Source organism: Pollicipes pollicipes, unplaced genomic scaffold, assembly GCF_011947565.3.
Source record: "Pollicipes pollicipes isolate AB1234 unplaced genomic scaffold, Ppol_2.1 Scaffold_4295;HRSCAF=5057_pilon_pilon_pilon, whole genome shotgun sequence".
Taxonomy (NCBI): domain Eukaryota; kingdom Metazoa; phylum Arthropoda; class Thecostraca; order Pollicipedomorpha; family Pollicipedidae; genus Pollicipes; species Pollicipes pollicipes.
The window spans coordinates 10,976,408-11,001,691 of record NW_023596461.1 but is presented as its reverse complement, the minus strand read 5'-3'; the positions used below and the strand labels follow the sequence as shown (position 1 = coordinate 11,001,691).

Below are 25,284 nucleotides of genomic sequence, written 5' to 3'. Positions count from 1 at the left end.
GAGTGACGAAAGTTGTGACTCACACGCCCGCCGCTTGCGACACCAGTCCGGACACTACCGGTTTCTGGGGGGGGGGGGGGGAGGGAGGGGGCAATGTTTGTGTATACAAGTCACAACGTCGCCCCACAAAGCCCCAGCAGATTCCGCGGCGAAGATGCGGCGAGCTGACAACCGGCCAGTCTGTCGTTGTCATTCATTGCCTGCGGGTGGCGCTCACAGGCGCTCACAAACGACTCGCGCGGACGCCGTCTTGTTCGTCCGCTGCCGTCTTCCAATCACCCTTCGTCTACAAAGTGAGTTGCATCTTCTCCCCGGTGCAGCGGCGCATCCTGTCGATCAGGAGGCCGCCGCGGACGACGGCACGTGGCCCTGACAGCCGTGCGGTGCGCCCCGACCTCGGACAACCCAGGACAACCGCCTCCGAGTCCGCCCCCGCGTCCGCCCCCGAGCCGGGTCAGCGGCGGCGTCGCCGGTCCACGACCGGCCGTCCAGCCGCTGTTCTCGGTGAACTGCGGCGACGCCGGACGCCCATGCACCAGGTGCCGGCCGGGGGGCTGTCACCGGCAGCGGCCGCCTCAGTGGCATCAGCCCGACGCCACCCCTCTATTTACATGAGCGGTTCCGAGTATTCGCCGGCCGGCAGCTAATGTGTCCTGTGACGAAATCGACCGGCTTCTGACCGCTTCGAAGGACGAGAAACTGGCGTGAGTTGAGCTCACCAACACTCACAGTTTTCGCCAAGTTCGGGGTTACTTTTGGGCTTCCAGTCCCATTTTTAATTTAATCATGCCCCCAACATTGATTGATCCTTTTTGCACATCCCACAACACACATTTCTAGATAGAACCCATACAAAGGTCAGGAGCCCGTTGCAAAGAGGTATGTGAGGCTAAATTTACAACATTGGATGAAGTGAGGGTATATTAACGGCATTGAATTATGGCGAGAACAAATGTGTCTCATCGGAATAACCTAACCAACAAACCGAACAGATTCTGCCACACGTGACCACAAACAGCGTCCCGATATGTAACACAGGTACGACATTATTGGACTGCAACTTTTTGCAACGTCTTCACCTAAGCTGTCACCAAACAAGCCAATCACTTACGTCAGCGCTCAGCCAGCTGTTAAGAACTGGTTCGACCATACCCATGTGCAGGCAACCCCGGCCAGTACGTGCCACGGCCCTAACCCACAAAAATGCACCTGACCTGACGACCAAGTCGTCAAAGCCGTAGGCATGTGTTCCCGCCCGGCACTTACGAGACGGTAAGCTTGCCTAAAGCGTCCGTCCGGGCGCGCCGTCTCATTTATATCTGCTCAAATCCCCTTAATTTGATACAGCCGTGCTGGACAGCCGGCACCGAGACGGCCGTCATGCGGTAATCGGACAGCGCCGCCGCCGCCGCCTGCCCGCGTCTCCGCCGCCAGTCTATGGGACTGGGCGGGCGGCCGCTGCGCCCACGGCACCTGGGCGGCTGTCGACGCCCCGGCCGGGTCTGCACAACCGGCACGGGGTGGCACCGAGAGCTGATGGGGCTGAGAGCGGCTGGTCGCCGTTCCACCATCAGTTGATGCAGCTGCGCAGGGCAGGCGGGGATCATGGGCTCGATTTGGAACCTGAACTTTCCCACCAGTGCATACTGGCGGCAGCTACGTCCGCGACCGTCAAGGCACGTTATACCAATGGCACGGGCGCGAGGAGAGGGGACAGAGGAGCCCCCCTTCCCCGATTTGGGAACATTTGACATGCCGTTGTCTCGTAAAAATATATCAAAAAGGCAGAAATGTCACTCTTGCCTGCCCAAACCTTTTTCATGCTTCCGCGCTCCCGCACTTCACCAACAAACACAACGCGGCAACATCCCAGGAAACAATATCAACAGGAGACTCCGAGCCTATGCAGGCCTACCAGACGTCAACACCGCCCGTCAAAACAAACAACGGCTATCGGCGAGACCCTATTAGTGGATAAAGCTTACGAATGTCACGCCGGGCTACGCCGAAACGGAAAATCCAGTCGTCGATCAAGAAACAACACTAAATCCGTTACGCTATCCGAGGCATTTAAAAAACGCGTCGCTCCTGCAAGAACTGTGCAAATGCAGGGCGTAGAATGATGTCACCTTTATGGGGCAGCGGGGCAGTCGGCCGATTCCAGCCTGCTCTGGGCGCTGCTCCCATCCAAAACGAGGCTGTCGGGAAGAGGCCAACAAGCGCCCCGAGCAGAACAGCGGGAGCGCTGGCACGAGGGGTGGGAGAATGCTTCCAATTTGAGGGCGGAGTGGAGGGGCGCTTCCAGGCTGTGGGTGGACGGGAGGAGTGCTTACAGACACACCCACTGTGGGTGTGCTTGCTTAGCCCCAAGTTCCACGAAGCCTACACCATTGAACGACAGAGCACTAAGCGATATGTAAGGATCGGCAACTGAAGATGTCAGCCTTCACTTTTGCAGAACGCTTCTGACCAAAATCTTGGCGCATTGTCGTGACTGTCAGAAATCGCTAAAACCATCAAATATCTGCGAAATGTCACTTTGGAACGACTGACACGACTGTAGTATTGCATCACGGGGACGCTTGCCATCCATCATTGTCTCCACGGATTGAGCAGGAATCTCGGATAAGTGGTTTAGTGCCCAAATATTGCAAAATTGCGCTCTGCGCCAGAAATTCGCTCCGTGCGGCCAGACTCTGTAAACAAATGCCGGCAATCCACAAGACCACAGGCAATAACAGTCCCCCGTAATCTGTCGGCGCGGTGAAGTCTAAATTAGCCCTCCAAACCAGCGGCCTCATCGGGGTGCCAGACACCGCCAGCCGACACCAGAGCGCCACGGCAGCGACCGGCACCGGAGATAGGGCCGGCGCCTCCTGCCGCCGTGACCGCGGGGTGCGGGCGCGGCGGACGCCCCGGCGCCCGTGACGCCGGCCGCGCCGGAGGCCGGTGACCGGGGTCCATCGCCGGACCCAGCGGCCGGCGGCCGGCGGCCGGATGCCGGAGTGGGGGCCGGGCAGCAAGTAAACACAGGGCCAGAGCTGATGACGTCAGCGGTCGGCCATCTCGCGCGACACGCCCGGGGTGGGCGAGCAGCATCGACCCGGCAGCGGCAGCCCGGGAGGATTACAGGGCCTCGCTCGACACTGGCAATGATGCACCCATTCGCTACGACAGGTAAGCTCATTCGAGTGTTGCATGCCTGCAACGAAGCTACCTGACTTAAGCGTGACGTCAGTGTCGAGGCCCATTCCCTCGCTTGTCGAGGGCGGAATTAGCGCGGTAAGTATCGACTGTTTACATGGCACCACCTGCCCACGGATAACGAGAAGATCACTGCACGCATCGGGCGAAAGGGCAGCTCTGGCCCACGTGTGGATGCCATGGTCGATATTAGTCGCCAAATAGATCGACATCACTGACGCGGTTACTCACGACCTGGCGTGCCCACGCCTCGCCCTATGTGCTTACATGGGCCGAATCAGGTGACTGTACCTGCTAGCCACACTTGGACTTGCCCCCTATTCATTGCGCCCGTGACGCAGTTGAACGTGACATCACGGCCAACAGCCATCACAAAGAGTCGGTGTCGGCTGTGAGGCGCGGGCTCCAGGGGAGCGCCACTGCCCGAGCCGTACCGAGTGGGAGCGGGCGACAGAAGGCTTGGGACGTCACTGTGCGAAAGGTTCAGCGGAAGAAAGCTTGAGACTGGCAGAGTGTCATTACACAGTAGGTGTCCGGGAGGAGCCGAGATCAAAAGAATGTCACCATCTCATCGGGGAGGACGCGAGACATGAGATCTGTGGAGCATCGCTATCCCGACGGACCCGCCAATGAGCGCCATGAGACTAATCCCAACCCTGTCCTAGCGGTTCCAACGAGCGGGAGATCTGAGTCCCGGGAACGTCACAATCCGAGGCATTAAGAGCATCTGTGATCTGGGGAACAGATAGCCATCTCTCATTTAGCGAGTGCCGTGACAGGCACGAGCCACGCCGCACCGTAAAAGGGAGACATTCGGGCGACAACCGTTTCTCCGACTCCCTTGCGTTCTGGCTTTGCGGTCGTACCCAAAGCAGGTATGCTATGCTTTTTGAGCTATGCTTTCGACACCACCAAAGCGGGTCTGTTGCCGGAGCTGCCAGGCGCCAGCAGACAGCTCTTTGACAGTCACATGCCGGAGCAATCTGGATTATTGCCTTTCGTAAGAACTATGAGTTGCATGTCACATGTCCTAAAACTACGCACGGACCGTGTTTAGCAAGAGTGGGATATTGCGCAAGCGCAGCACTTAAGCTGGAATAAAAGTGACCCAACCTTTAAGTGTTCTTGGCATAATCCATGGATCGACATATTTTCCGGTACCTGGACCTCCAATCGAGGCATATCTAATGGAATCCTGTGGTAGTTGCAAACTTTTCTTTTGAACACAAACCGTGAGAACCGTGTCATAAAACAGGACACCAGCACCTCTAGAGCGCCACAGGACACCTCCACCACCACCCCGCCGCTATCTAACCCTGCCGATGCAAAACACCAGCCGCCCATTCAATCCAAACCGACAGGCGTCACCCGCCGCCCAGTCCAGACAGGGCCGGGCGGCGTGCGCCGACCACCGGCCGGCGGCGCTGTGCTGGCGTCTGGCGGCAGTCCGGCCCCGCTCGCCGGCGCCTCACCGCGCCGGCCGGCCGGCCCGCCCGCCCGCCGCGCTGCAAGATAAGGCCGGCAGGCACAATGGCCGGCGCCCAGCCAGCACGGGGGCGGCCGGCTGCCACGAGGCGGCACCGTGGCCGGCCGGCCGAGCCCGTCCGGCCGGCCTGCCACGGTCAGCGGCGCTGAGAGCGCGGCCCGCCGGCGGGTATTCCCAGTGCACCTGGCACCGGCCCGAGACGTCAGCCACGACCACAGCCAGCGAACAGGACGTCGGAGCCGCAGATGACGGAGCGGCAGGGTACGAGAGCGACCGGAGACCGCTGGACTTTGGACGGAAAGCGTGCTAATCGCCCAGCACAGCACGTAAGTCAATAATCATCACAGAGAAAACCGTCAAGGTCTTTCCACCGTATTCCACCTGCTGAATACCAAACTGGAATGCCCTGGAGGGCAACCGCTGCGATGCACACTGCTATCTGCTGGCCAGTTCAGCTCCGAGTCTCAATGCATGCCCGGTTTCCTGCCGGCCTGAGACTCGGCGGCGGCCAGCGGCAGCTCCACAGCCCACCGTCCTGGCCGCGCCGCCGCGTGCCTCTGTGGCGTGCCAGCCTGCGTCGCATGCCACGCGTCCTCCGCCTGCCGGCGTCAGGGCCGCCGTCGAGGTGAACCGGCCGTCGACGGGACGGCAGCGAGCACGGGGACGCCACGCGGGCTGGCGCCGGGCGCCACGTGACGGGCGGCGGCGGCGGCGGCGGCGGCGGTCACTCACCCGTCGGGCCGGCCGACGCATGCTAATGGCTGCAGGTCGCCGCGTCATGCACTGGCGGGCGGCGCTCACCCACGGCCCCTGGCGGCGGCGGCGGCACGGGACCGGAGGCCGGCGGCCGCGGCCGGGCGACCGACGGCACCGGCCGACGCCGCCGTCCGGGTCACGGCTTCGCCGCCGGCTCGCCCTCGCCGGGCCTCGCTCTCCCGCATCGCGGCGCCAGGCGTACTGGCGGCGGCGGCTGCCCCGTCCGGTCCAGTCCCGTCCCGCCCGGTCCGAGGCCGCGGCGCCCGGCCGCTCGCCGCTGCGCAAACAAACCGGCTGGCGGCGGAAACGGGCGGCGGCGGCCGCCTCCGCCGGCGCGCCTAAACCGGCCGCCTCTCACACGTAACAGCCGCGCATGGTGCTGGCCCTGGTCGGCGACGACTGCAGCATAAATAAATCAGAAGGTCGGTCGGTCGTCTTCGGCCGGCGGTCGGCTGGGCCGAGCGCGGCCGGCGCGACGGCCGTGCCTCGTTCGCTCGCCACTCGGCGCAAGGTCATCTCGTGCCGGGCCGACGGCGGGCAGGGCACAGGGGACAGCCCGGCTCCGCACTCGGCCCGCAGGGCTCAGCCGGGTCGGCGCGCGATCCAGAGCAGCACACAAAAAGGGATGGCGGATCTGTTCGCCTGCCGCCAATGCGTGATGTACTGAGTGGAGGGGAGAAACAGCAGACAAGAAGGTTAAAACGGCAAACACAAGGGAAGATCCTTTTCAACCCTTCATATTATCCAGTGGAATCGCATAATATGGATGGGGTAGTGAAGGCGAATGGGAAGATTTGTGCGGCGATATGTGAGGAAGAGAGATGAAAGAAAAGAGACAGCGAGGCTGAACGCGAGGGATCACTGGTAAAAAGCAAAGGAGGAAGTGGGGTTCAGCACAGGACACGCACAAAGCCAGGGGGACGGACGGGACGAGGGACGAGACAAGTCACAACCGGCCGAGTGGCAGACGCTCGGGGCGGCGGGCGAGCGGCCCGGCGGGCGGGAGAGGGGGAGGGAGGGAGAGAGAGACACGCGGCGTGCCTCGCCGCCGCCGGGCGCCGCTTCGGCGAACGCCGCGTCGCGTGCCGGGCACACGGCCGCCGCCGGATCAGAGCGCCCGCTCTGTCTGTGAGCAGCCGCCGTCCAGTCTGGCGGCGTCGGGGCGCGCGCCGCGCCGCTGGGCGGACGCGGCCGATGCCACCGCGCGGTCAGCCGGACACACCGCCACCGGCAGACGCGCCGGGCGGCGCAGGACTCCACAACAGGCTGGGCCCGGAAACGCTCCGCCGACGCCGCAAACAACAACTCGCCCGAGACGTCCAATACGAGGAGACGCGATGCTATGCAGTAACGACGTTGGCGTCTGAGCAGCACGCAAAAATCGCCCGGGAGCGCGGCTTAAGAGAGACGTACGCCAGCCGTGGCGTTTTTGCACGTCTTTTTTTTAGCCGGCCGCCAACCCGGCCGCCGAGCGCCGAGCACACGCCAACCGCCGGTGCATCAGGCGAGCACGAAGGCAACACGGAATGCCGAGCACCCGTCGGGTCACGCCAAAATTGGTACAGTTTTGTAATTTGCGGTTGGCGCAGCAACCACCGAATCCTTCCACGAAGAGGGTCGGCATTCGCCTGTTTCAATTCCTAGCAAATGCTTCGATCTCATCTGGCACCAGCGCCAGACCACGTCGATGTTCGTGTCATCACGTGGAAAAGTAGGCAGTGCTTAAACGGGGAGAATGTAAGCATATGCATTTTGCACATTATCAGTTTGCATGCAATGACGCACCACTCATGCACGCCTCTACAATAGGAGCCGTCTCCCACACGTGCATGCCCACCAAAACGGAGAGGCGGCGGCAAGGAGCCATTTCCCCAGCGCCTCCGTGATAACCACAGCTGAGCCAGACACTGCCACCGGCATGGCAGGGAGGGCGGCAGGCCGTAAGGTGTCTGCGTGCCCCGGCGGCAGTCCACCTCTCGTGCACCTCGTCGTCCCGCGGGGCAACGTACCCGACTCGCACCTCCGGCCGGTACAGAAAGCGACAACAGCGCAGGGCAGATAGAGCGCGCCGCGGTCCACAAACTTGCTGCACGCTATCAGCTGACTTTGTCTGCAGCGGAGGGTCGCTGCGAATCCGCACCAGCCTTCAAGGCGCCTAATTTCCGAACACAGCGGGGTGCGATCGGTAGAAAAGAATGACTGACACATTAAAAGACAACGCGTGTTTTAAATCTGTGTCTGTCTGTGTGCACAGACAGACACAGTTTAAATGGTCTGTGTGCACTAACATGAGTTAGCAACCAACAGAAAACAAAATTAGCTTGATGCGAAGCATTTGAGTCTGCTAAGGCAACAATGACTGCACTGGAACATCAGCAAACAGGAAAATATAACCGTTGATGTGGAGGATAACGTATTACTGGCACGGTGCGCATAGTTCAAATTGCAACCATGACTATACAAAACCAACATCCTTTGTTACATTCGTAGAAAGTGACGGCATGCACTCCCGAAATACTTAGTGCGTGCTTGCCAGCCACCACTGTTCATCCGCAAAGTTTTGACTAACATCGGCTATGTCGCAAATCAGTGCGCCCTAACTGCAGTCATGCGGAATACCGCCGTTGTCATAGCGTCACGTAAAAGTAAGACGAGGCCTCACTGCACAACAATGTTTCCATTCATCAGGACGGACAGTTTGAAAAGCTATCTTTCAAGAGCAAAACTACATTGAAACGTTTTCTAATATCTGTCCGCTGAAGATTTCAATAACACACCAGATAATCCCGACACTGAACTGTTGTAACCATTTTGTGGAGCTCTTTTGACTCACCTTCGCAGTCATGGCGTCATAATAACGCAATTCAAATCTCACCAATCCATAAGCCATGCGGCGATCAAGGCCAAGAAAAATATAGTGGCGAGGCGTTCACTATCTGGAGCTTGTGAGCACGGCTTCCAGGTATAACGGCCGTCCATTGACTCTCAACCAATGTTGTGCGAGGCACGAGGTGGTGGTCAAACCATGACGCACTGATGAGCCTTTTTACTAAACAGAGACTTGTGCTGTCTAGAGCAGCTTTCTCCACCAAAAAATTATCTGACAGTTATAAGTGAGCTTGTTTTCATCATATCTCATGTTTGCCTCAATACCTTCAAAAGTAGAACATTTCCTTTAAAAACGTCACAATGTTATTCAACACTTATTACGGTGCACTGGCCTAAAATTTTCCCCTTCTGCTCCAGGTGGCAAGCTATTATCATCGTATGACCTTTACGGACAAAAAATGTCGGTCCTTCGCCGCTTTCAAACAGAACATTCAGCTGTATTTGGTAAGACATGCATGCAGCAACAAGCAAAAACATATGTAGAAATGCATGTAATACACTGCTTGTATGGTGTAGAGATTATGCCCCAACGCGTTACAGCATTCCTACCACTGAGCAACGCAGAAATGGCACCAATCACGACGCACAACACTGTTACGACGTGACCGAGTCCCTTCCCGGCCACATTGTTCGCAGAGGCGCCTGGTGAATGGGCTGCTCGGTCTCATAACCGGCGAGAAATCTTCGTTTCCTGAATCGCTGCCGCGCCACACGCCATTCTCGACACAAAACGGAACGTGTTATTCATAAAACTGCCTCTCCGTCAACGAACGGACGACGCCCACTAAACGCTAAAACCCTGAGTGTTTTTAAATTAGAATGTCTGAAAACGGAAATTGAGAACATCAGCCCGATTCGAAACAGAACTATGGAATGTCCATAGCCATGCCCATATGGAGTGCCCATATGGAGCAGGAGTACCAGCTGGCCTTTTAAACGTGATAACCAAGACCCATTTGATTCTACATCAGCAACGATTCGAAAAGCAAGCTCAAACACTGATACTGTTCGGAAAGAGCATGCAGAAGACTGTTGAGAATGCATGTTTGACTTTCAGGGCCTTGTGCAGGCACCAAAACAAAATGCTCCAATTAAACCCCGACCAAAAAATGGGCACACGGGAAGGAAAATGGACGACGGACTGGACCTAACTTAATCAGACAAAAACGATCTACAGTAGCGATCATGCCGGGCTACTGCGGTCTGACATCGAGCACAGACTTCATCCCACGGTCGGGGCTCATCGGACACGTTTGGCCTTCAGTCTGACGGCGGCGCCCAGCATGGGGGCTAGCCGGGACCTCTGCGTCAGCACCGCCGACAGCCGGTCGGCGCCCGATGCGGCCGGTCTCCCACCTCCCAACGCCAGAGAGCGGGGGGCGTCGGCGGCACCGCGGGCCGGGCACGACGTCAGCCGAGTCGAGCTGGCAGCCCACGGCCGGGTCGTCGGCCCCGGTCAGCTGGCCCGAAACAGCCGACACGGTCCAAGGTCAGCGGCGACAGGGCGCGCGTCGCCAGCGCGGCCGGCGCCCCGAGAACCGGGCCGCCCGAGCGGCGCCGCCGCCGGACGGCACCGGGCCCAGTCAGCTCAGCTGGGTCCGGCCCGCCGGCTTCAGTCGGCGTCCAGGCGAGGCGGACCCGCCGGCGTCGGCGGCGTCGCACTGGCCGCTGGAGCCCGCCGCGTTACACAACGCCCCCGCACGAACGGCACGCCGAGCGGCCGGCACAGCCGTCAGCCCGCACGACGGGGTGGTCACCTGTCAGCGGACGTCGCGCGCCACCCGGCCGGCCAGCCCGCTCGGCCCGGCCGCCCCCGCCAGGAAGCGCGCGCCAAGGTCGCGCGCCCGTTGGCCGTCACCCGTCCGACGTCGCAGCGGCGCGCGGCCGCTCGTCAGCCGGTGCGCGCGCTCGCCGCCAGACGCGCCGATTAACGCACTTCTCGCAAGTGTGCTGGCCCCCAGCCCGGCGCCAGCCGACCGCGTGGGAGCGGCCCAGGGCCCGCGCCTGACCTTGCCGGCCCGGTGCGGCCCCGGCTGACACGCCGTCCTCCGCGGCACGCCCAGCCGGCGCGGCCGGCTGGCGTCGCGGGCTGCGACGTTCGCGCCGCACGCTCCACCGCACCGCGCGCTATGGCCGGCATTCGCTGAAGCTGTAGCAACGTTCGCGAAAATAGATGGCTTCGGCTCAGTTCATTCTTAAGCTGTCCCCTGTGACAGGCGCCTTGTGGTTTCTGATCATTTCGCCGTGCCAGGCAACAGTTCCAGCCGTTTCTAACGACAGGCTCAGACGAAAAGTGACACCACGGAATCTCCCACAGCTGGCGGCTACATCTAATGGGAAAGCGCACGTTTGTGTGCCCATATTTCCCGTCAGTGGTGCAAACCCACCAATTCAACAGCGGAACTCTTCAGGGAAGTATTCGCACCCGACGTCAACGCGATCAAAGCCTTCCCGGGAAGGACTGCGACGTTGCCATGGCCGGAGCGAACAAGCAGAGCCAGGCGTTGTATTTTTGGTGCGGGCTCCCGGATCGGAGAGACAAAAGGCTTGACTTCAAAGTACTTGCTCGCTGTGCCATTTCATCGCGGACACTCATTGCCAATTATCAACAGTCGACGACTGTCATGTGTGGTAACAGCAGTTTTCAGCTTGGCAACGTGTCGTATGTTACATCGACAGGAGCGCTGAACAATGAAGGAAATCGGGGGAATGAATATGTTCGGACGTTCAAAACCAATACGCGTTTTTGCAACGCTTGACCTTGTCTGGTCAGCCGTCAGATCCGGTCAAGGGGAGGGCGGGGGAAGGGGGGGGCTCGCCCGCCGCGTGGAAACAAGGGCCGGGCCGTCAGCGCCGGTATTCAGCGGCGGCCGCTCGTCCGTGTCGGCATCCTCCGGAGGCCACACGACCGCTGCCGGGCACGTCTGCGGCCGCGGCGCCTCGTGCAGCCCCGGCCCGGCTCCGCCAGCCGGGCGCCGGACGGCGCGTCCCGTCCACAGCGAAGACGGCCGGCCCAAGCCGGAGCTCGCGCCGGAGCTCGCGCGGGAGCCGGACGCCGCCGAGACCGAGCCAGAGCCGGACTCGGGGAGAGCGCGTGTGGCGTCAGCCAGACCGGGACGCCATCCATCGGGCGCATTTGCCGCCGCATTACCGTGTTAGTGCCTGTCGGACCACGCCACCACAAGGACAGAGCAGCGCGTCGGCTGCCAACGCCGAGAACATCCGGCGCCGCTTCAGCACGTGGTCAGACGGCGCCTGTCGTCACGGCACGGGCCGCATCGATGCCTGTCCGACAGACGAGCCCGTGTCGAGGGCAGCAGCCCGGATCCCCGCGCGGACCGGTCCGCACGGTTCGGTCAGAGCTCGCAGCTCGACGCGACTGCACACCAACTGCGCCAGTCACACTGTCGCATTTAACGAGCCATGTCATGGCTCGTTAGCGCCAGAATGCCTCCGCTGCCCTCCCGGCCGGCCGTTTTCGCTAACCGAGCGTCGATGACCCACGTGTCCAGCGGCAAATCCGCGGCGAATCGGGCAAAAATCGAGTGTCACTTGCCGACGACAATCCAATGAATCACTCGGAGCCCGCGCGCGCCCCGATCACAGGCCAAATTGAGCTCGGTCCCCGAGCACCGGGCAGGCGCGTGAGTACGATACCTCCGCGCCCCTGGGTAAAACCAATGTGCCATGGCTTAGCGGACGCGTCTGAACATCACAAGGACGCAGCAATGAGTGATAGCCGACCATTGTCATATACAACTCGAGCTTGTGATGCATATAAAGCGGGACCAGATAAAACGTACGATTCATACTGACGCCGTGAATAAGTAACGGTGCCTGATGCAAGCATAGATGCCGTGTAGCCTAAAAATGGGCCCTGCCAGTCGGCTACAGCGCCACTTATGCAATGTCGCCCAGTCCCTGCTCAATACATTCATGGCGATTTGCACAACGTTTGACCGCGAACCAGGACGGGGATGGCAAACACACAAGCTGACCATGATAGCCCTTATAGTGTAACCCGATTCCTTCCGAGGATACAGGCACCCCGCAACGAGAGGCTGGAAATTCCCCCTTACACCGCTGTGAGGTCGACCAGTGTCCGAGAGCCCGCCTGGGCTCGGTTCTTCACTGACCGAGCATCTCACTGAGGTTACAACCTGACGTCACACAAGCGACTGTACTGTAAGGGCTGTACTGCGTGAGACGTAGCCGTCAAGTGGCTGCATCTCACACAAGCGACTGCACTGTAAGACGTAGAAACTGCTGTGACGCACTCGCCCGTGACATCACAGACCGCAACTTGTCGACGCGTTTGGTAATGGGGAACCAGCCGCGACTGGTGGCAGCGGAAGAAGGCCGCGGTACAGCGCGGCACGCGTCCCCTCCCAGCTGGCATACCGAACTCCGCAGCTGATCCACCCGACACATCCGGCTGCGACAGACGCGGGCCCTCGAGCTCAGACCATAATGGGTATCAGACTCTGCAGGAACGAGCTCTCCAGATGGCACATCATAGACCTCACGATCAGCAGAATGGGACTCCTCTGATTGCACGTCGGACGTGCGACGCATCATGTATCGGTGTTTGGGCCCTGTCCATCGTGTCGGGCCGTTGCGGGGTCGGGTCGCCCGGTCGATGCATCCGAGGCTTCGGACCGTGGCGGGAGCGAATTGCCCGGCCGCCGGTCAGACGAACCGGGCTGCCGCGAAAACCAGCCGCCCCGCAGGTCCCTCACGCGACTGAGACTGCGGCGGGAGCGAGATATCCCAGCCGACCGCACAGCGGCATGGGACATCCACCCGATCCACGGGAGGCACATCCGTGGGCCTGCAGCCCTCAGACGGGTGCGGGACTGCCGCGTGCAGCCGTAGGCAGCACACCCGTCTGCATTGGCGGTGATCACGCCAGGCCAGATTGGCTGTGAGATCGGCGCGGCCGCTCGCTCGGTCGACCGCCAAGTCAAATAACCGTCATGGCAACAGTAGCCCCCATGTACATGGGAAGTGGGTGCCGTCAGCCGGTGCGGCCCACAGCTCACAGTCTAACAAGCCAACAGCTCGGTGAAAACTGATTCTGCATGACCGTATTTGTGACGCTGTCACATGTTGCGAAGGGTTTCCATTAACTATTGCGCTTCACCAGCATAGCCTAAGGCACAGAGTCGCGACACGAAAGCAGAACTGGGCAGTCTCGTGGTCTCCGTTCGTCTGCCGTGGAAGTGAGACCGCGACTGCCATCCGCACACTGACCTTTGCCACAGCAGCCCACGCCAGTCCTGCCCGGCCTATCGCCCACTTTTCGCACACCGCTGCAATAGAGCACGGCAGTGCGCGCAGCGGAGGGCAGCGCGACAGTGAACCCAGCACGGGCCCGCAGCAAAGCTGCCCAAAACCGCCTCGAACACCGTTGCGGTCGTGGGTGTCGGGAAGACATCCCGCTGCCAGGCACTTCTTCAAGCGCGGCTGTCATTTCCGAAAGCGCGATCGTTCGATATCATTCTAAGTAGCGACACGGGACGCCGCGAGCTCACCATGCCCACAAACGGGCACGGGACGCTAAGACTGAGCTCCAGGTCACGGCTGATGGCTGTTCGCGATGCGCCGCGGCTCGCGTCCTCCACGGACCGCGCTTACCGTGAACCCTGCTGGGACGAGTTGGGCTCACGGATATTGCCGCCCGGCGAGGAGAACATTAGCAAGAAATCAAATCAAATCCCACCACTTACAAATCTGCCACGACGTCGAAGAGCAGTCAATGATGGTCCCGTCTTTCATACGGCAAAGACAAACGGACTGAGTGTGTTAACGCATCGGAGAACACCAAAACGGCGATCGAGAGCTGTATGGTAATGTGCACTGCTATTCGCAAGCCATCGGTCAAGCCCATACATGACGCTTTTATAAATCTGATCGTGTTTTTTAAGTTTGGCTTTTTCTGGCAAGAAGGGCGGCCATCGCGGGGAATCGAACCCCATACCTATGGTTTTCCTTGTGCGCGGTTTAACCACCACACCACTGGCGCGGCGGCTACACGACATTATCCAACAGGAATCGGCGATATCGACAAAACTCGAGATTTCCAGCCGCGCTCCTCGCGGCTTGAAGTGTCGGGTTTTGTCGATATAGCCAATGCGTGTTCGATGGTTTTGTTTAACGAGTTATCTCCTGGTGCATGAATTTCGCTCACTGTTAGAAAAGGCATCCCCAATTCATCATACCGAAAAACTAGGGTTATAAGGCTTCGGTGCTCATATCAAGCATAACCTCCATCCTTTTCATTCCATCCAAGCTGGATGTAGCCTGGAGTTGGAGAAAACAAAAGATGGGCACATTCTTGGCTTGTCCTTAACGCGAGACAGTTCGTGGGCAAATGCCACGAGGCACAAGCACCATACAGCTTACACTACGCTTCCGTTTGCAGCTTGCTGCATTGCACACATGGTCAGTAATCGCTGAAGCACCAATAGACCAAGCGCTAACTAGTTGCAAGTCACCTTTGGAATGCACGCAGTGCATGCGAAACAGTAGTTAATAAAGGTGGTAACTATTTCGTTTCACACGCCAACACCAAACAAACAAAGCACCTAGCGTGAAAGGGTTTTGAAACATCTGTAATTGAATGTCCCCCAAGCTAATAGTCCCACACAACTTTAACTGCGGCAACGCTACGTGCAAAGAATGTGAGCCGCATGGAACAACCTCATAAACATAGTCCACCGCGATAGGTCGGTTGGTTAAAGCGCCGGCCTTCCGATCCAGCCACCCGTGGCGGATTGGTTTCGAGTCGCTTCAGACGCTCACTACATGCCCTTGGCAACCATGGCCGGTGGCAGCGACCGCGCTAAAGGTCAGGTGACGTCAGATGACAGGATGGACTGTGCCGAACATTGCGGCACGTCAAACGCTCGCCACCAACTTATGCCCTTGACTTAGAATTGCATTATCGAATAGAAGGGGCCAGGGCTCAAACAACAGGCACTGCTTAGCATGAGCACTGATCCCAAAAATCCATTCGTTCAAAACGTTGACTAAAAGTTAGAACAAAATAGTACAACTAGCAAACCCACTGGATCCAAAACAAATATGAAGCGGTGTTCACTTAGCACGCATCCGGGTGGCCGGTTAAGCACCATACGCTAGGGTGAGGAGGGGTGTGAATCAAACCCCCGAGATCTAATAGGAGGGATAGGGGCACAAAAAGGGTGGACTGGCCTGTACTGCGAACTCACTTGTAAAAATTGGAGGTTCCAAGGTCATGACCTTCGTGTCAAATAACATAAAGTAAGGTAAAACTTCAGAACGTTGTCCAAAGTGTTTCCAAACCTAATGCCATCGCCTTGAACCTAGATACCTGTTCTAACCAAAGATCAGTGGTGTCCATTTAAGGCCAGTGATCTTAGTTGATCTTGAGGTCATGGTGACCAAAAAACCTGAGATCCTTTAGATTTTTAACTTCGAATCAGCATCAATTATTACGCTAGGTGGACGTTCCTGGAAAAAAAAATGTTGATTTGGGTAATTTTAGGTCAGTACCCTACTCTGACTTTTACGAGGTCATAAAAGATGTCTGTTGCAGTCCCTGTTATCAACAAATTCAAAATGACCATCAGAAACTCCCGCATAAAGCAAGCTCTGCAGTGAAAAGGCAGTTGGTTTTGACTTCGGTACGACCTTCCTACCTGATCCAAAGCCAGTGTAATTTGTCGTAGTCCTAAATCCGATTGCTTAATAGTCTACAAAAATATATCTCACGAATGTCTGACTTCGTTTAAAACCCTGTTGTCTCATCGGATTGAACGATTCCCTAGAAATTGCCTTCGCCGCGGTCTGACTTTGAACTGCCTTAGTTCAGCACCTTACAATATATATATATATATATATATATATATATATATATATATATATATATATATATAATTTGTATACCGAAAGATCCGCTATTCAATTTCCTAGTCATACGAAGTTTGACGCGGCTACGCCACATCCTTAGAAAATTATTCTGGCAAACCTTCGGGAGCCAAAGTGACCCCCACTCGAGCACTTGTTAATAGACCGTCAACTGTATGCAAAATATTATACATTACGTACATCGCCATAACGAGCAGCTATGGATAGGACATGCAAGTGGTAGAACGCATTCAGGAAGCTAGTTTTTTGTTTAGGTTTTCAACAACACACCGAAAGACGGTCTTTTCAGCTTTTCAACATTTTGAGTAACACCATGTGATGAGCACACCCGCAGTAATGTGCAGCCACGTGTCTAATAACAGCATATGAATGTGGCCGTATCCAAGAGAGCAGACAACATTCATTTTAACTTTTCAAACGCATATGAACGTGACAGTATCCAAGAGAAAAGACAACATCATTTCAAACTTTCCAAATGCATATGAATGTGACAGTATTCAAGAGAAAAGACAACATCCATTTTAACTTTTTAACATCATGCAGAAAACCGCCTTCTGTCCACTTGCCTGCAAAAATTGGGTATCTGCCACACTTTTCTCCTGCTCCCGCAACTGACAAATCCAATGACTTATCATTCCCAGAGATATGATGCATGAAGATATAAAGATCGATGCAATAGCCGGCAGGTCTTCTATATGTTCGTTGGGTTGACAGGAACTATTCATCTCACTGGCATGACCCGAAAGGTGGCGGGAGTATAGGCAGACTTATCCAATTAGACCTGTTTGGATCACATTAAACTAATACTACTTGGAGCAATCATCATTTCTTAAATTTCCTTTTTCCGAGACATACATACGTACTTTTGTTTCATAGGACTTCAACCCACAGTTTACGGAATAAAGTACGACCAAAAAAGTGGGTATGATTCATACAGATGGCATATGCAACAAGAGCCACTTGTGCCCATCGAGGTAGCACGCTTATCAACAGGGAACGGCATGACGCCAAACACCTGTGTATGTTCGTCTGCACGGTTTTTAACGATATTGAATGCAGTAAGTTCACACTGTGATACATTTCAAGATCCATTTTGACAGCTAGAACGTTATCTTTCCCAAAGCATCAACAAAGTGGCTACGCCTCAAACGCTTCGGTCTGTATTCCATTCTTACATCTACGTGTTGTCGGTAATAATGCATGTCGGATAGCTGAAGATGAGACGGACGCCCGCGTCCAAGAGCAACTTTGACAACTCCATGACGCCATCAAAGCGCACACTCCTGCTGAAAGAACGACTAGAGGTTCAACGCTTTCTCCGGGAAATGAGGACGCAGGGTAACTTCAAAAGGTCTGCCGCTGCTTTCGTCGGTTCAGCCAAGGCGGTAAAGCCGTTGGCGAACAAGTCGCGCAACAACGTTCCCTACCTCGCGGGCACGTTGGTCGTGTCGAAGCCGGTGGAGAGCGCTATCTAGGAAGATCGCCTCCCAAACCTGGCGAGCATCGCAGACACAGCATACATATATATATATATATATATATATATATATATATATATATATATATATATAGGGGAAAAGACAGCCCGGCGCATAGTGCAAGAACTCGGTTCCACAAAGGTGTGCTGCGCCTGTGTATCTCATGCGGAGCGAACGACGCACGTGAAGGCCGCAACGAGCGTTCTACGTACTTATTACGCAACAAAGAGGAAACAGTTGATTGAACCCAGTCGCCGCCCTCGATGGCATGTGGATGAGATTGATAATCTGACAGGAGAGGGAGAGAGAGCAAACGATGGAAGACGAAAAATGCGTCAATGAAGTTTGACAGCCACGCGTGAGGTGCGCGGTGATTTTCAATGCGCAGGGCATCGTCGATGCAGAATGTCTCAGGACAAGACCACATCATCAACTCCTTCCGCCACGTCACTCCCCGACGGCAGCATTTCCAGCGGACGAATCGAGAAGCGAAGTAAGGTACTTGTCCTGCACTATAACGACACCGAGCCGTACGCTTTAAAAAACCTTTCGTCTGCCAGGCAAGATGAGGGATTGATGAGGCCAACCATCCGCTCTATTTGCCCCATCTGGCCCGACCCAACTTTTTTTTTTTTTTGCTCTTCAGACTGGAGAACCGTGTGTGATTGGCAGTTCTTGGTGAGGGGGGGGGGGGGGCTCGGGGGGGGGGGGGGGGTCGCAGAGATAAAGGATGCTGTGCACGGTTGCGCTTGCGCAGGTGTCGTGTCGTTGTCGGGGCTCGGGGGGGGGGGGGGGGGGGTCGCAGAGATAAAGGATGCTGTGCACGGTTGCGCTTGCGCAGGTGTCGTGTCGTTGTCGTTGTATTAGCGGCTTTACGAAGTGCTCAGCAGCTGAGCCTAAATGGCACCGCCGGCCTCCCACGCCCGGCAGGCAGGGCGGCTACCGCGGTGAGTCGAGCCCCGGCTTCCCACACGCACAGTGAAACCCCGCGGCACAGGCCCCTCGTGAATTTGTCCAAAGTGGGCTCATGCTGCCCTTTATGGAATGGAAGAAAGGTTGGAGACGTGGATTGTGGTCGTCGTGGGGAGTGGGTGGCAAAGTGACTGTTTATGGGCCTTGAACATTATTTGGTCATGATATGCTTGGCTTCATAAATTGCAGGTTGCTTCATGCAGAAACATAAATAAATCATATTTTTTGGGAGAACATAGAATTTATTTTCAACTCGATGTTTAGCCATCTGTGTGTAATGTTTCAAGTAAACTTGTCTGACAAGATATGTGTGGGTGTTCAACTGTACATGCAATTTAAGCAATGTCTTAAATAATCTTCAGCTAAGAAGCCTGCTATGATCTGGTGGGGATCTGGATACACAAGAACTGTTGTGAACTGCCAAACAAGGACACAGTTATATATTCTCTACTGGCAAATATTTACTTGTCATAGTCCAAATGGATGCCTCTCCAATTCCCAGTTCTTCTGTCCCATCATCACAATTGGCCTATTTTATACAATGTATCAAAAAGCTTTCTTCTCACTCCCTGAGCAGCCATACCAACTCTAATAATCTGCAGTGGATTATGTGGAATGCTGCTGACTCAGAATGCTGATGAGAAATGTGCAACTTCCTGAACATACTTCATAGACTAAACAGAGCCAAAAACACACCCAAAAAGATATCAGAAGCAAATAAGCTTCATGACAGCTCCCACTGGCAGGCACTAAAAATACTACAAAACCTTGTGATTCATCATTAATCTGAATGCAAGGGTCAAGAGCATGGCTGAAATTAGTATGGGTGCAGTTAAAGAGCAGCATACCTGGATAGCAGACTGCCAAGGACAAGACAATATTGGTACATGACACCCAATGATGTTGCAAATAATATACAGATTTACTATGCATATTTGTTCACAAATTACATGATTGAAGGATATACAGATACATTAAACACATGATTAATGTACCTGTCATTGCATAAGGGATCAAAAGATGATTGAATAAGTTTGAGTTGCTGTAACAAATCATTATTAAACATAAAGATGGGTGTATTCTACCTTTATTGGTTAAAGCTTTGCTGCACATATCCAGTACTCCAAATCAGTTTATCTGGTTGGAAATGTATTATACCTGCTTAATAAAATAAAAGAACACTCACACATTGCATGGCACTGAAGTCTGTATGAGAGTGTGATTGCAAGGTAATAGTAGGCAACAAGCACATGGGCATTCCATTTTAGGACCACAGAACTTTTAATCAGCACATAAAATTATCATATTTGATCAGGTGCTTATTTCAAACACAAGCTTACAGTAAAAATATGTTACATCATCAACAACATTGGCATATGCCTAGCATGATGAAAATCCACTCACAATAGTTGCATCTTCAATTCATTTCTTTCTAATCCACAACATCCATTCATTCATTTGACATTTGTTCATATTCTGGATGTTCCTAAACAGTTACATCAACAACATTATGCTTTTTTCAAAACTTTTTGTACATTTACCACATGATCTAGTTCCATGCATAACCACACACAAGATGAAACAAAATACTCAATGTCTGTGTGTAACTGATCTGAGATGTCATGTGGTAGCACATTCCCCTATCCAATCCATTAGTGATGCAACTTTTGGTACTGTGCTTGATAGAGGCAATAATTACAGCATATAAACAATACAAATGTTAAGACAAGATCTAAAAGTACCTGACAACATTATTCAAACAAGAATTCAATACTGATTATAATGAAGCATACATTATCTTACTGATACAAACCATATTCTTGCCTGCCATTCTTAACACCATGATTATTTGCCACATACTAGTTATATTTATGGTGCTTGTGCTCTGTGACTGATCTGTATTATACAAGCTTTGTTTTTTTATCACATTTAGTCCTCTCACATAACACCTTGCATGATAACTGTGCCAAACCACTAAGTTTTACCTGCCAATAGTTATGCAAGCATTTTAACACCTAACACTTAATGCAATCTACTGCCATTAATGATGACCTCACTAAAGGTCAGATAATGTCAGAGGGCATGACAGACCATCCTAAGCATTGTGGTACATTAAACTTTTGAAAATTCTTTGATTGATCTGCAATATCACAATAAGATGGCAAATGCTCCAATATTCAGCCACCTGAGTAGCAAATGTACCAATATTTTTCATGCTATTGCACTCCCAGGTTGGGGTTCACTATCTGTTGCCCTTTCCCTTGCACAAAATCAACCAATCAGCATTGAACCAGTGGCTAATCTGGCACCTTGGTGCCTGAGGCTTTATCAACAAACCAGGTCAATCAGATGTCTGGGTATGGGTCAGATGCCAACAGATTACCACCAAAAAATAGTCTGTGGAGGCCACCACACAGCCAGAACTTTCATCACATGCATTGATATTTACAACCAACATGCACTGCTGGAGGATTTTGAAATGCTGGCTGGCAGCCAGAGCTGAAACAACAATCAGCACTTGATAATAAATCTGATGTCAGAAATCTACTCATTTCAAAGGTTCACAATAAATGCTTCTAATAGGTTCACTTTAGCACAATCCACAAGTAACAGTATTGTGTTTGAGTGAAGACAAGAGATTTGAAAGAAAATCATCTCAATATGTTAAATGAGGCAATCAAAATTTTAGGGACTGTTATTGAGTATGCCCCACTTTCTGCCACTGCAGTCGAAACATGTAGTGGGCTGTACAATGAAAGGTCCAGCATGCTTTTCTGCCCATCCAACAAGCATGATAATTTAAAGGGTGGAACCTAAAATATAGTTAAGACATGTAGAAGCAAGATAAAAGGTTTTTTTCAGCACACTGCAGGGTTCTATTCACATGTATTGCATTAAAACCCTACAACACACCCACCCACCTCCCATGCACCCCCCCCCCCCCTAATTGGGATCAAAATTCAACAACCAACCAAAATAGAGAGCAAACCAGTACGCCACAGAACATCAAGCTGAAAGTAACTTCAACCAGACGTTGAAGTACAAATTATAGTGGCTGGACTGCTCCAGAGCAGGCCGCAAGTCGTCCCAGTAAACACCAGCATTTTTCGACAAGCCAGAACGATGGAACTGCGTCGTAATTGACGCCACATCCCAAGCTGGGTCAGCCAACTTACCTGGGAGGGAATCCACACAGATGAGACGATCTTATTATGTAATTCGCATTTTTGCTCACGCTAGCCCGAGCATACAATGGTGAAAAATGCCTTCAGCGATAAAATGCAAGCAACACCTTCCCGAGGCTCACCGTCGCATACCCACAGAGAGTACATTCACCCGTCTGACTGTAGTGATGATAAACTATGGACGACAATAGAGCAAATGTGAAAGAGCACAGCTCATATTAAAGAGATTTCTGTGACCCTTTCGGAATTTTATATATGAATTTTTATTTTTGGTAAAATTCAATATTTTCAAAACCACATGGCAGGTTCACGAACGTCTTCTTATGGTTAGAAATAACATGCGGCTAGCATATAGCGTACCCCGTTTAGCGTGAGAGTGACTGGCATATTGCATAATAAGGAAGGAGTGTTCTAATAGTTCCAAAAACTGAGCGTGGTAAGTTCAGTATACGTTGCAATGACTGCCTGCTTGAATTTCGTTCTTCAGCCATGTAATTAAATTCTTGTGCACGTAATCTGATCTATATTTTATATTTACATTTTAAGTCATTTTGTATCTTCTCGCGTGTCGTAACGCGCTTACAAGATGATACAGGGGCGCTGGAGGGGCTGAGTCTCAGTCATCAACTTTCTAAAGATTTAGCGTTGGCCTTGTGTGCAGGAGCTGAAAAGTCACCATAAATCGATAACAATCTCCGAATTTGGGAGAAGTTGCATTGACACTGGAGCAAGATGCGATGATTTAGTGTTTAAAATCTTGGACCCTCTTGCGGGAGGCCCGGTTACGAACCCCGATTATGGCATGGCCCTGGGAGCTCATTTAGTTATTGTAGAATTCAGCAAAGCATAACTTTACCAGCAAAGACACTGGCAGACCATGAAAGGCGGTCCACGCGTCGCGTGTCGCTTGAAAAGTCAAAGTATACCTACGCTTGATCACAAGATTTCTGGAAACTCGAAACCAGAATTTCCTAACCTAACCATGCGTTTCCAAATGCACACAAACCCAGACATGGACAATTATGTGTCATCCCGTAATATGCAAATAACCCCAAAGGATGCATTTGTGCATGCAGATCTGTTCTCTCAGTTCATCAGGCTTCTAGGAAGTGCTCAGGACACAAAAAATCCTCTAATGGAAAACAAAGATAGGTTAACCCACAAGCTGCACGCAAAATTTGGAATCTTCTGGGGCGCCGATTTATTGTCCTGACACATGCCATAGGCATGGACACTACGACGTAGAAGCACGCCAAGCCTCAACCGTACAGTGGCACCTGTCGGCGCTTGTTGACACTTTACGTGCACAAATAACCACGAGACGTCGTTTATTGATATCGTGTCCAAGCGTTGTGCGTTTACGTTGCCCACGAATATTTTCCATTTCCGTTTATCCTTGGCGGAAACTGTCCCCAGCTTCGTCTCGCATTTGTCATAAATAGTCTCACCGAAGCCAACAATCGGCCTTATGCACTGTGAAAAGACTGTCCGTCTCAACCACGCTCTGCAAATGATCATGATGTCTCCAGTGGGACGTAGAATCTGTGATCTGTGGAAATCTTCCGTGTTGACGGTGACGAAAGCTTTTCCGGCACAAAGTTCACGATTTCGGATAGCTATCTCCGGGCATCGGGTGACCGAACGCGACCAAAAGTAGCCGGTCAAGACCACTAATAGACGCTAAAACACACGTGTCTATTTTTTAAGAGCGTTTCTATAGCGATCAGTCAGATGCAACGCCGCGACGCCATTTACCTGCTTTACGCTGGTAAGTGGCGTCGCGTAAAAGCAAGACGTGATTGGTTTGACACTGTAGAAGCTGAGAGCCACTTTGTTATTCTGTTGTTCAGTCCACTACATTTTTTTGCGGGATGGACAAGTTCATCCCCTCCACTCCACAACCGGATTATTTGTGCCGAAATTTCAACGAAAAATCGGTAATACAGGCAGCTCCAGACGTTTCTTTTTGGTATGCGCCATGCTGTGCAAGAGGGTTTTCAAAGGCAAGGATGCACGGTGCACTTCTGTTGCATCATGGAATACAATAAAGACAGCAGGCTCATTCCTTTTGTCATGCACGTAACAGGCGCGGAGTGCGGATACAAAGTCCCTGGTAGAGACGCCCTCAGGTACTGGAACTGGGGGAACGCACCGTCGCATTGCCCTCATGTTTTGGCGGGTGCTTTCGGCGTATATTGAAAAGTTTTCATAATGTAAGTATTGCGTCAGATTTTCGAGAAAAAAGATCACGGCAAGTGGCTCCGACTCTCCCTTTTCGTTAGCCGTCTTTTCTGTTTGAGGCCCAATGAAAGCTATCGTTTGTGGTATATTTTCGATGCATTTAGGGCAAGCCTGCAGATAGGTAATCCACTTATGCAGCCGTATACGTACATCACGCAGCATTTGCATCACACAAAGTTGTCGGCAATACAAACATTTACTTTAAGAAGGAGGAGTCAAGCGACAGAATTTGCCGCCCCCCCCCCCCCCCCGCAAGCTGAGGTGTATTGCACAGCCCACAGCGAATAAGGCTAAAGTAAAAGAGTGGATAGATACGGACACTTGCAGCGGCTATGACGCCACCAGATCACAAATTCCCAAATGAATGGGCCAATCGTATGAAATGAATACAAATCGTTCATAGCCATCGGTTATTACCACCATTTTCGGTTACTAGAAACGCTTCCATCGCCGGAAAGCTCATTCCATACGCTTTCCAAGTGTGACAACTTTCGGCCTACCAAAAGCATATCTATGAACGATGAAACCATATACAAAGCCCTGCGTATGACAGCGTCAGGCGGCGGACCGATCGGCAAGGCGTCCTCCTCGGATGGAGCCGAACGCGTTCTGTGTGAACGGTGGTGTCCTCTCCTATCGTCACTATACACGTCATGTGACATCCTGTGACGTCACATAATGGCATGTCCGAGGGGGAGCCAAAAAGAAAAGGAAAATAATTCATATGATACAAATGGCAGTTAAGCGTTCAGCCCCGAAACTTTTAGGAGGTAGTCTGTTGAAATGTGCCAAGTTAACTTTTGAACGAGCAATTCAACAGTGATCGAAGCCAACTTTGCAGTTAGCGATGCCGACCACCGGTTATATGTCTTTCTCTTTAATAGTTCTGTCTGGTAGAGTGTAAGTTTAGTAATAAACTGGAGGGGCATTTTTATCTATATGTCTTACTTTCCCACAGCTCTGTCTCGTTAAGCGTAATTTCGGTAATAAACTGCGAAAATGCTTTTATCGCACTTCCCGTTCAGATCGTCTTTCCAACGCCCCTGATTGCCGCAAGCGGCTGGTGGCATTCGTTCAGTCTGAGAGCTGCGACCACAGGGCGGCGACGTCGTCTGCAGAGTGCGGCTCAGAGAATTGTCTCGTTCACAGAGCGTGCAGTGGT

At 53.3% G+C, this 25,284-nt stretch overlaps 1 protein-coding gene across 1 annotated transcript in view; it reads right to left on the bottom strand.

Moving 5' to 3' along the window:
* Positions 1–22,029, bottom strand: part of Ubr3 (Ubr3 ubiquitin ligase) — a 53,715-nt gene extending 31,686 nt beyond the window's left edge. The window contains exon 1 of the mRNA XM_037219603.1: positions 21,873–22,029. The gene's annotated coding sequence lies outside the window, so the exon portion shown is untranslated. The remainder of the gene's footprint in view (positions 1–21,872) is intronic.
* Positions 22,030–25,284: the final 3,255 nt, after the last annotated feature.